This window comes from Propithecus coquereli, unplaced genomic scaffold (assembly GCF_000956105.1).
Source record: "Propithecus coquereli isolate 6110/MARCELLA unplaced genomic scaffold, Pcoq_1.0 Scaffold224, whole genome shotgun sequence".
Lineage (NCBI taxonomy): Eukaryota > Metazoa > Chordata > Mammalia > Primates > Indriidae > Propithecus > Propithecus coquereli.
Window position 1 is genome coordinate 3,625,289 of NW_012147634.1, and position 12,490 is coordinate 3,637,778.

Sequence of the window (12,490 nt, forward strand, 5' to 3'; positions counted from 1 at the left end):
TTCAAGATGCCCAGAGCCACTAAGAACCAAAAAGAGTTGGGTGGCTTGCTGCTGCTCCAAGGACAGAAGACAGAGGCTGATAAACTTGGCAGCTTCTCCCTCAAAGGGAAAAGTGGTATCCAATGTTCCAACTTCTCCAGGGGATGCTAAGGGATGAATTTCTTCCAAACCTGACTCAGAGTACTGTTGGTACCCTGCATACTCTAGATGTCAGGGTGCCAATGAGCACAAAAAAGAGCTGAGTACCAGATGGCAGCTCCAGAGAACCTACAATACTGCAGACAAGCAGCAGAGGGAACAAGAAATTATGCATTCCAGAAAAAAGGACCAGAAATTAGGAATTTACATGCACAAGTCCAGAGAAGACACATCCCTGGAAGAAGTTTGAGAAATCACCAGACTCTCTCACTGGGATGATTAGCGAAGGTCTGTCCCTGTATGAACCCAGTAAAGACTGAGGAAGGTGGCTCTTTTTTCAAATGCTTTGTTCATCCCAACACAAAGCAACAAGGCACATGAAGAAACAGGGAAACATGGCCTAACCAAAGGAATAAAATAAATCTCTAGAAACCAACTTTAAAGTAACAGAGCTATATGAATTATCTATCAAAAACTTCAAAATAATCTTCATAAAGATGCTCTGTGAGCTTAGGAAAACAATGCATAAAAAAATGAGATATCAACAAAGAGATAGAAAATATTTTAAAAGTACCAAACACAAATTTCAAGCTGAAGAATAAAATAACTGACTTGAAAAATTCACTTGAGAGGTTCAACAGGAGACTTGATAAAGCAGAAGAAATAATCAGTGATTCAAAGACAGATCATTTATTAATAAAATTTTCCTGTCAGAGAAGCAAAAGAAAAATGAGTAAAGAGTTAAGAAAGCCAAAGGTATTACAGGACACTAGCAAGCATATACATTATGGGTGTCTTAGAAGGAGAAGAGAGAAAGAAAGAAGTAGAAAGCTTATTCGAAGAAATAATGGCCAAAATCTTCCCAAATTTGTGGAACAAAATTGACATCTAGATTCAGAAGGCCCAATATATCCCATCAAGGATGAACCCAAAGAAGATTACAGTGAGACACGTTTTAATCAAATTGTCAAAAAGTCAAAGACAAAGAGAAAATTTTGAAAGCAGAAAGAAATATTTAACTCCCATGTTCATTGCAACTTTATTCACAATAAGCAAGAAAGGGAAACAACCTAATTGCCCACTGACAGATGAATGGATAAAGAAAATGTGGTACAGGCCTACGATAGAATATCATTTAGCCTTTAAAAAGAATAATATATTATGATATTTTTACAACATGGATAAACACTGAGGACATTATGCTAGGTGAAATAAGTCAGTCACAGAAGGAAAAATACTGATGATTCTACTTACATGAGGTGTCGAAAGTAGTCAAAATCTTAGAAACAGAAAGAAGAATGGTGTTTGCCAGGGGCTAATGGGAAGAGGAAATGGTGTGTTGCTTTGCAATGGTTATAGAGTTTCAGTCATGCAAAGATGGAGAAAGTTCTACAGATATGCTGTATGATAATGTTCATGTAGTTAACAATACTATACTATACACTTAAAAATTTGTTAATCAGGTAGATTTCATGTTATAAGCTTTTTACTACAATTGAAGAAAAACTCATCCACAGAAGAATCCTGTGAGGTAAACAAGTATACTCTTCCCCATTTTGCAGAGGGCTCAGCTGAAGCACAAAGAGTCCCATTCACTTGCCTAAGGTCATATAGCTACTGAGTGACACAGACAGGATGTTAATCCAGATTTCAATCCAGAGTGTACATCTTAACACCTTCATCATTGCCTATCTGACTGCTAAAGAGGTGTGACAACCAAGTACCTAACTCATCACACATGTAGGCACTAGGCTCTTCCATCCATGAATCAAGCACCAATGTTTGTAAATCACCACTCTGTGGCCAAGCCTGTACTAAGAAATAGGAGGCATACGAAAAGAGTTTAACACCCGACTCTTCCATCTTGGGAATTACAGCATATATGAATAGTAGTGTTTGCAAGTTTGGCTGAACATTGAAATCAATGTGGGAAGTTATAAAATGATGCTGGTGGGTGGGTCTCACCTCTTGAGATTTTGATTTAATTGATCTGGTCCATAGTCCAGGTATAAGGATTTTTGCCAGCTCCCTGGTTGATTCTAATGTGCAGCCATTGAGGTGAACCACTGATGTACAGCAAATATTAACCCAAGTGAAAAAGTCATTCCAAACGTTTCTCTAAACAATCTAACAGGTGAGGATTCCAGAAGAAACAAGAGTGTGGCATCAGCATGGGGAAGCAAAAGAAAGCAAGTAAGTATGCAACCATGAAGTGAATGCTTAGTTTCATATATCAGAGGCTTAAAGAAAAGGATAGATTAAAACCTAAAAAGAAAGAAAAGAAAGATCCCAGTGTGCGGAAGGAAAGACAAGTCGCCCAACATTCTTCCTGCCTATTCTTCCAATGTAATATACAGCTGACCCCAACCTACCACATCCTAGTTGATACCAACTTTATCAATTTTTCAATTAAAGTCAAACTTGACTTAGTGCAGTTAATGATTGACTATCTGTATGCCAAATGTATCTCTTGTATAGCTGACTGTGTAAAGGGTAAAATTGAGAAATTGGGCAGAAGTATTGAGTGGCCCTAAGAATCAACAAGGAGCCAGTATTACCATGCACACATAAAGGAGCCCACGCAAATGACTGCTTAGGACAGAGAGGAACTCAACACAAGTGTTACATCATAGCCACAATTGACCAGGACCATAAACAAAGAATTCAGAAGATCCCTGGAGGTATAATCCTGTACATTTCTAATCATAGTTACAACATCAAATGGATGACAGATGATTGTAGAGCACTTCAATTCTAATTCTTAGACGACAAAGTTCCTCTGCCTTCCTTTGACCAACTTTCTCTGTTGCCAGTTCATGCTGTAGCATGAATTATTAATCTGCTCACTCATTTGCTCTATTATGAGCTCAGTATGGTTAAACACACTCTTTGATACTACTTTGAAAAAAATATATAACAGATAAAATATATTTGAGAATTGTGTGACCAGTGCAGGATGGAATTGTCAGAGAAAGCTGCAAGGGAAATTAAAGTTGATACTGAAGGCTGAGTGAGGTTTGAGTAAGAGGAAAGGGCTCAAAATATAAAAAGGAATAAAGAGCAGAATTAGCTTTATCCTGGGTGGAGGCAGGAGTAGGGCAAAGCACACGCCTTTTCTCTTGAGCGCTGAAGTTCCCAGGAATTAGGCTGCAGCAACCATTGCCTGTCCCATCTGGCCCACAGCTACTCCTGATAATCATCCAGGTTTATGTCTTGCCAGAACAGCAGAGTTCCTGATGAATAGTTGAGCTCAATATTTCAGCCCCACTTCAAGCTCTGAATCTCACATCCACCAATGAATGACATCTGAACTCTGTGAGAACCATGGAACTCAGTGCCCACCCATCCTCCATAATAGCCACATCATACCTCCAAGGAAAGTTCTAGAAGAAATTAATAGATTTGTATTCAAAAAACCAGAACAGATTTCTTAGAATTATTATACCTAGTGCATAATTATTTATCATTCCATGTGCCAAGCTTCCCTATGTTTCCTTGGCAGTCCCAATGCCAGACTTACCACCCAATGGTAGACCATAAACTGGGACCCAAAGTCATTTCTAAGAACCTTCTAGACTGTTTTGTGAAATAAGTTGATCCCTGGTTTATCAACCATAAACCATGCATTAAGACTTTATTTTATTCCCTGAAATATATCACCAAGTGAAATGAATCAATGCATACACTATAAGGAGTAGGCCATTAAAACCATTGAAAATAGTTATCATCAAAAAAGGCTTAAATTCACATCCTACTTATTAAATGATAAATGCTACAACCTACCACCACTTCTCACATTATTAAATTTACGTGAATACAAGCATCTTCCTATAGGAGATATACTATCTCCCACCAAAGCTGATTCACAATAAAATAAGACATGAGGGAAAGAACACTGAAAGAAGCCTGAGCACTATTCCTGTTTCTGCCATAAATTGCTTATATCAATTACCTTGAACATGTTACTCTAACTTCTTTGGGCCTCAGTTTCTTTATCTATAAAGTGTGAAAAGGGAACTAAAAACATCTATGATCATTTCCAGCTCTGAAATTTTTGGATTCCTAGATCTAGACTGCTTAATTCCTTAAAAACACTTTGTATGGACCATAAAATGGACTCAAGAACTGTAGGGGTCACTAGGTAAGTAGTGTTACAGGCTAAATATATTTATTCTATTGATTTGAGACTTGTTTTTCACTAAATCTCCATTTTAATTTAACATTACTTCTACACCCAACCTGCTAAAAATATTATGAGAAAGCCATATTCTTGGTAGCTAATCTCCAAATATAGCCCCCAAATGAACTACATCTTCCACTGTTCACATCCTTGTGTAGTTCCCCCTCCTCCCTGTTTAACGAAGAGAATGCAGCTGAAATGGTGTTGAGGAATTTCCAAGGCTGGGTTAAAGGAAGCCTTGCATCTTAGTCCTTGGAACACTGGCTCTATGGGAAGTTAGCTGTCATGTAAGAAGTCTGACTTCCCTGATATCACCATACTATAACGAAGCTCAAGCTAGCCATGTAGAAAGGGCACATAGAAAGAGAGAGATGCCTGACTACTTCCCATCAGTTCCGGTCACCCCAAATAAGGCTCCATACATGTGAATAAAGAAGCCTTCTTGGATATCAGCCCACTTGAGCCTTCAGATGACTGACTCTAGGCCCAACAGCTATCTGTCTACAACCATATGAGAGGACTCAAATCAGAATCTCTCAATCGAGCATAAGCAACCCAGAGAACTGTAAGAGATAATAATAAATGGATATTTGGAGTGATTTTTCTTTATGGAGAATATATCATCGAAACAATAGCCCATGACCTAAAAATTATACTTCCTTATAAAAATAGTCTTAGAAAAACTTGTTCACATGTAAAAGGAAGCTTGTAAAGTGATCTTTACTGCAGCATTTTTTTGTAACAGCAATAAAACTAGTGGAGAAATTTCCATCAGTGAGAGAATAAATAAATAATTATGGTATATCTTTTTGGATAATACTAATAAACAGAAGTTAAGAAGAGTGAAGTAGATCTTACATGTACAAACATGGACAGATACCCAAGTTACATCATTCAGTGAAAAAAACCAATATACAAACTAATATTTATTAAGTAGATATAATTTCTGTTAAAAATGCATTTTCATGTTCATATGTTCAGACCATGAGAAATAAAGAGAGAAAAAAAGAGAGAGAGAGAAGGTATACATATAGTATATTATATGGTAATAAGTGCTAAGATGAAAAATCATCAAAGAAGGGGATAGGATTTTCTGGGGGGTAAAATTTTTTAATAGTCAGGGAAGTCTCAAGAAGAAGGTTATATTTGAGCAGAGGCCTGAAGGAGATGAAGGAATGAGCCAGGAGAGACATCTGAGCAAAAGTGTTCAAGGCCAAGCAAGCAGATTCCAATGTTACTATAACATACCTGGAAACTGAATTGATTTGGTAGGTTCAATTTAACAAAATCTTCTTTCCTAGAGGAGATAGGATCAAGATCACTGGCTAGAAACAGGTAGTATGTGCCTCTTCCATGGAGAGGAACCAGAATAGTAAGCAGAGAAGCTCCCAGCTATGGTGAAACAATAAGAGAGAAGTCCCCAAGGCTCCACTCTCCAAGATGAGCTTGGCTGCAACAGAACCCCCCAAGCCATGCAGATCTCAAGCCTAACACAGGGAGCCACTTGGAAACTTCATTGAGATGTTATTCCAGAAAGGGAACTCATGCAGAACCCCACAGGTATCTGAACCTAGAGCAGCTTGAGCTCTAGGTGCCATTCTGAGAGCCTAGATAGCAGGGTACTGTGGGCACACCTGCAGCCACCGTACATCCACAAGGAGGGATAGAGGAGCCCAGGTGCTTCTGCACACCCCTGGGAAGGTCACCACCTCCCTGTTGTGGGGTGCTATTGAGACTGAGACATGACAGGACAGCATTTTCAAGTTTCTTGCCCAAAGTGCCTGCCTGGGTGGGGCCCCAACCTTTCTGATCACGCATCCAAGGCACCATTTTGAGAGTTTAACCCTGGGCTGCACCCTGCCCCTGGGCTGAGATTGAGCTGATGCAGCTGCAGCCCTGCCCAGCTGAGGAGGGACAAGGAAGCCCAAGCTCTCCTACACATACCTGGGACAATTCCTACTGCCCTGGTACAGGCTCCTGTGAGACTGAGACGTGAGCAGACAGTATTCCCCACAGTTTCTTGCCCATGCTGCTTGCCTGAAAAGGGCCCTGCCCTCTTTGATTGTAAGCTCACAGCTGGCACCATTTTCAAGGTTTAACACTGGGCCATGCCCCATCCTTGGGCTGAGTTCAAGGTGACATGGCTGCAGCAGCAACCCAGCTGGGAAGGGACAAGGGAGATCAAGCTCTCCTAAGAACACTTATGACAATACTCTCACCCTGTTACAGGCAGCTATGGGACTGGGGACTAGCCTGCCCAATCTGTTGCATCTACCAGTAACACCAACACAAACCTTTTGGGTCCTAGTGGCTGACTCTACCACTACTACTGCCATCTTTCACATTACGCCAGCTGCGCAGGGACCTGAAAACCCACTTGCATACCCAGCCCTCTGCTTCAACTACTAGCCTCTGAACAAGCCACCTGAAGGCCCAAGAATTGGCCCCCCCAGGACACACTAACACCACTGCCAAAGTAAGCTGCTCTGGGGCCTAAACTCAGGCATACTCAGCCCAATGCTTCCACCGCCAGGATCCACCACTGGTTCGGTTGCTATTTAAGTTCCTAGGAAAGTTTCACCACAACCACAACTAATAACTGTTCCCTAAACCCCCAAGGAAACTACAGATACCACTGACCCTGTGTACTCCCTAAGAAATGCAAAGATTCTACTACCACAGGCACCCAAAATCAAAGCCAAAATGTCCTACTCAACCAACAACATATATACACCTTCAGGAAAAAATTCTCCCCTTAAAAGAAATTTCAAAAAATTTGAATAAGTGACTGCTACATCAAATGCACAGATATCAATGGAATGGCACAGCAAACATGAAAAAGCAAGGAAATATGACACCACCAAAGGACCACAACAACTGTCCAGCAATGGATCTCAACCAAAAAGAATTCCATGTAATGCCAGATTTAAAAAAAAATCCAAATATTGATTCTAAACAAGCTAAATGAAATAGAAGAGAAACATGAAAACCAATATAAAGAAATTAGAAAATCAATTCAGAATATGAATGAGAAATTTAACAAGGAGATAGAGACCATTTAATAAAAAGTGAAATTCTGTAGCTGAAAAATTCATTGAAGGAAATACAAAACACATTCAAAAGCTTCTAGAATACACTGGACTAAGCAGAAGAAAGAATCTCAAAACTTAAAGACAGGTCTTTTGAAATAATCCAGTCAGACAAAAATAAGGAAAATAGAATAAAAATAACGAGAAAAGCCTTTCAGATGTCTGGGACTACATAAAATGACTGAACTTACGAATTATTGGTATTCCAAAGGGAGAAGAGAGAACAAAAAGTTTAGAAAACATATTTAAGGAAATAATTGTTGGAATCTTCCCAGGACTACCAAGAGAGTTAAACATTCACATACAGAAGGCCCAATGATCCCCAGGCAAATACACTGCAAAAAGGAATTCACCACAGCATATTGTAATCAGAATGACTAAAGTCAAACTGAAAGAGATAATTTTAAAATAAGCAAGAGAAAACTATCTAGTAACGTATAAAGCAAACCCCATCAGACTAACAGAGGACCTCTTAGCAGAAGCCGTATGGGCCAGAAGAGAATGGGATAGCATTTTTAAAATGCCAAAAGAAAAAAAAATGGCAGCCAAGAATGTTATATCCTGCCAGACTAAGCTTCATAAATGAAGGAGAAATAAAAGTCTTTACCAGACAAGCAAATGCTGAGAGTATTCGTCACTACTAGACCAGCCCTAGAGGAAATACTCAAAGGTATTTAAACATGGAAATGAAAGGTCAATACTCACCATCATGAAAAAAATTATAAAACTCACAGATCTTATAAAATGATCACACAAAGGGGGAAGAAAAAGGAATTAAATGGAAACATGACAGATGTTCAGCAAACCACAAAGACAAAAAGACAGGAAAAGAAAGAAACAAACAAATTATAAAACAACTAGAAACCAACTAACAATATGATAAAAACAAAGCCTCACATATCAATATCAACCTTGAACATAAATGGATTAAAAGCTCCACTTAAAAGATATAGATGGACAGACTGGAGGATATTAAAAAAAAATGATCTAACTATATGCTGCTTGAAGAAACTCACCTTACACATAAAGACATATACAGACTCAAAGTAAAGGGATGGAAAAAGATATTCCATGCAAACAGAAACCAAAAGCAAGTAGGACTAGCTATATTTATATAAGATAAAATAGACTTTAAATCAAAAATAGTAAAAAAAAAAAAAAGACAAAGAAGATCATTATATAATGAATGCTAAAGGGATCGATTCAGCAAGAGGATATAACAGTCCTAAAGATATATGCCCCCATCATAGAGCACTCTGATTCACAAAACAAACATTACTAGATCTAAAGAAAGATAGACAGCAACATGGTAATAGTGGTGAGAGACTTCAGTACTTCACACACAGTACTAGACAGATCAAGACAGAAAATTGACAAAGAAACATTGGACTTAAATTAGACTTTAGACCAAATGGACTTACTAGACATTTACATAAAGTTCCACCCAACAACTACAGAATATACATTCTTTTCACTAACAGATGGGACATTCTCCAAAAGAGACCACATTTTAGGCAACAAAACAAGTCTTAACAAATTTTTAAAAATAGAAATCATATTGAGTGTCTTCTCAGACCACAGTGGAATAAAGCTGGAAATCAATATGAAAAGGAACTTCAGAAACAATAGAAACACATGGAAATTAAACAACATGTTCCTGAATGACTACTGGGTCAATGAAGATCTAAAGATGGAGATTTTAAAAAATTTTGGAATGAATGAAAGTGAAAACACAGAATACCAAAACCAGGGGGATAAAGCAAAAGCAATACTGAGAGGGAAGTTTATAGCATTAAATACCTACATCAAAAAAAGTAGAAAGATCATGAATTAACAACCTAACAATGCACTACATGGAACTAAAAAAACAAGAACAAATCAAACCCACAGTTAGAAGAAGAACACAAAAAAATAGAGATTGGAACAGAAATAAATGAAATAGAGACCAAAAAAACAATACAATGACAGATCAACAAAACAAAAAGTTTGTTCTTTGAAAGGATCAACAAAAGTGACAAACCACTAGCTAGACTAAGCATGAAGAGAGAAGATCCAAATAAAATCAATCAGAAATAAAAAAGGAGACATTACAAGTGATACCACAGAAATACAAAAGATCATCAGAGACTATTGTGAACAATTATATGCTCACACTAGAAAACCTAGAGAAAATGGATAAATTCCTGAAAATATACAACCTGGAAGAAATAGAATTCCTGAGTAAACTAGCAACAAGTAGCAAGTTTGAATCAGTAATAAAAACTGTCCCAACAAAGGGATCCCAGGACCAGATAGATTCACAGCAAAATTCTACCAGACATACAAAGAACTGGTGTAAATCCTACTGAAACCATGACAGAAGATCAAGCAGGAGGGACTCTGTGCAATATTTAGGCAGCTCCCTATGTTACTCTGGAAGCCCACAAGAGGCAGGAGGCTCTACCATAGCTAGGATTGCAAAAGTCCATGGTGGGAATGTGGATCCCTTGAGGTATCTCACCCATCCCCTGCTCCCGGGAGCTTCTTCCAGTTCCCAGCTGATCCTGGTCAAGAAGGCTGCCTCGCTTCCCTCTCCTTTGTTTTTGGTACACTGTTGAATCTCAGTGTTCTCTCTTAGATCATCTATTCAAAGTGTGACTGTCTATTTGCTATTTTAGTTTCTCTCCATGGAGGAGGTGTGTAGTAGCTGCATCGAGTCAGCTATCTTGGGCCTGCTCCTTATATGATTTTTTTTTTTATTATTTCAGGATATTATGAGGGTACAAACATTTTGGTTACATTTTATATCTTTGCCTCACCCAAGCAAGGGTTAGAGGCATGCCCTTCCCCTCTACAATGCTCATTGTGTCCTTTAGTTGTGGATTTACCCCCACCATCCCCCTAATCCCTGGAGAGTATTACTGCCATGTGAGCATCCTAGTGTTCATCAGTTAGTACTAATTTGATGGCGAGTACAAGTGGAGCCCGTTCTTCCGATTTTGTGGTACCTCACTTCAGATAATGGGCTCAAGCTCCATCCAGGAAAATATAAGAGATGCTAGATCACTGTTGTTTCTTATAATTGAGTAATATTCCATTGTATACATATACCAAATTTTAATAATCCACTCATGAATTGACAGGCATTTGGGTTGATTTTAATAGAAATGTTAAAGCCAAATACTTTGGAATAATAACAACAGTGCCATATTTGGCCTAAAAGTAGAAATTAAATTTTAATAAAACAATATCATATAGGACATCAAATTAATATTATTAAATAGCTCAGTTTATTGGATTTTTATGCATTTAATATTAAAATTTGCTTTGAATTTTATAGTTCTGTAAGAACTATAAGCCATCATTCATTCATTCTCCAATGAATGAATGGATATAGTTAATATATTCCAAGTGCTACTGTAGGTGCTGGGATACATTGGTGAACAAAATAGAAGAGTTTATTCCTATTTTGTTTATATTTACATGCTGTTTTAATAAAATTATAGTTCAACACTGGATATTTATATTTTTTCATTTTTAAAAAGCCTAGACTTACTCAAATGTGAAAAAACGTATATTAACTTAAAGCCTTTTTTAGAAGAAGGACAAATGGTCCACAGCCTGTTCATTGCTGAGAGGGCTAAAAAGTAACAAAACAGAAAACCTCAATCAACAGTAATGGCTACGAAGAGCAGAAACTGGCTTTTGTTATCATTTTCCTTTAACGTGTGCATGTTTGTTTGTAGATCATTGTCCATGTATACTGCTATAGCAACATGTCACAGACAGGATAATTTATAAAGAAAAGAAATTTATTTCTCACAGTTCTGGAGGCTGGGAAGTCCAAGCTCAACTCACCGGCATTTGGTGAGGGCTGCTCTCTGATTCCAAGACGGCACCTTGAATGCTGCTTCCTCCAAAGGGAATGAATGCTGTGTCCTCACAAGGCAAAAAGGACCAAACCCCTTTCATCATGCCCTTTATGAGGGTGGAGCCCTGTTACCCAAACACCTCCCAAAGGCCCTTCCTCCAAACATGGTTGCATTGGAGATAAGTTTCCAACACGTGAGTTTTGTGGGACACATTCATACTATCATAATCATCAAAAATAGACTACACTCCACATTTGTGACTTCTGAAATAATGTCATTGGTGACTAAGCCCTTACTTCGAAAGGATTTTTTCCCCTTTTCAAAGGATAGGATTTTTTTTTATTTCAGCATATTATGGGGGTACAAATGTTTAGGTTATGTATGTTGCCCTTCCCCCCTCCCCCCAAGTCAGAGCTTCAAGCGTGTCCATCCCCCAGATGGTGTGCATCACACTCATTATGTATGTATATACCCATCCCCTCCTCTCCACTCCCACCTGCCTGACACCCAATAAATGTTATTTCTATGTGTGCACTTAGGTGTTGATCAGTGAAACCAATTTGATGGTGAGTACCTGTGGTGCTTGTTTTTCCATTCTTGGGATACTTCACTTAGTAGAATGGATTCCAGCTCTATCCAGGAGAATACAAGAGGTGCTAGATCGCCATTGTTTCTTATAGCTGAATAGTACTCCATGGTATACATATACCACATTTTAATCCACTCATGTATTGATGGGCACTTGGGTTGTTTCCACATCTTTGCAATTGTAAGTTGTGCTGCTACGAACAGGGAAACTATACAGAAGATTAATAAAACAAAAAGTTGGTTCTTTGAGAAAATAAACAAAATTGGCACGCCTTTGGCTAGACTAATGAAAAGCAGAAAAGAAAAATCTCTAATAAGCTCGATCAGGATAAAAAAGGAGAAATTACAACTGATGCTGTGGAGATTGAAGATATAATTTATGAATATTAGAAAAACCTTTATGCACACAAACTGGAAAATGTGGAGGAAATGGACAAACTTTTAGAAACACACAGCCTTTAAAGGATAGGATTTTAACAAAGTAATTTAAAGTAGTGAGGTGTATTTGTCAGGATTCTCCAGAGAAGCAGAACTAACAGGATAGACAGCTATAGACACATAGACATATAGAGAAAAAGATTTTAAGAAATTGACTCACATGATTGTGCTGTACAAGTCCAAAATCAGCAGGGTAAGCCGGAAGG

At 38.2% G+C, this 12,490-nt stretch overlaps 1 pseudogene; it reads left to right on the plus strand.

Moving 5' to 3' along the window:
- The first annotated feature begins 2,309 nt into the window (after positions 1-2,309).
- On the plus strand, positions 2,310-2,896 carry LOC105810961 (annotated as a pseudogene).
- The last annotated feature ends 9,594 nt before the right edge of the window (positions 2,897-12,490 follow it).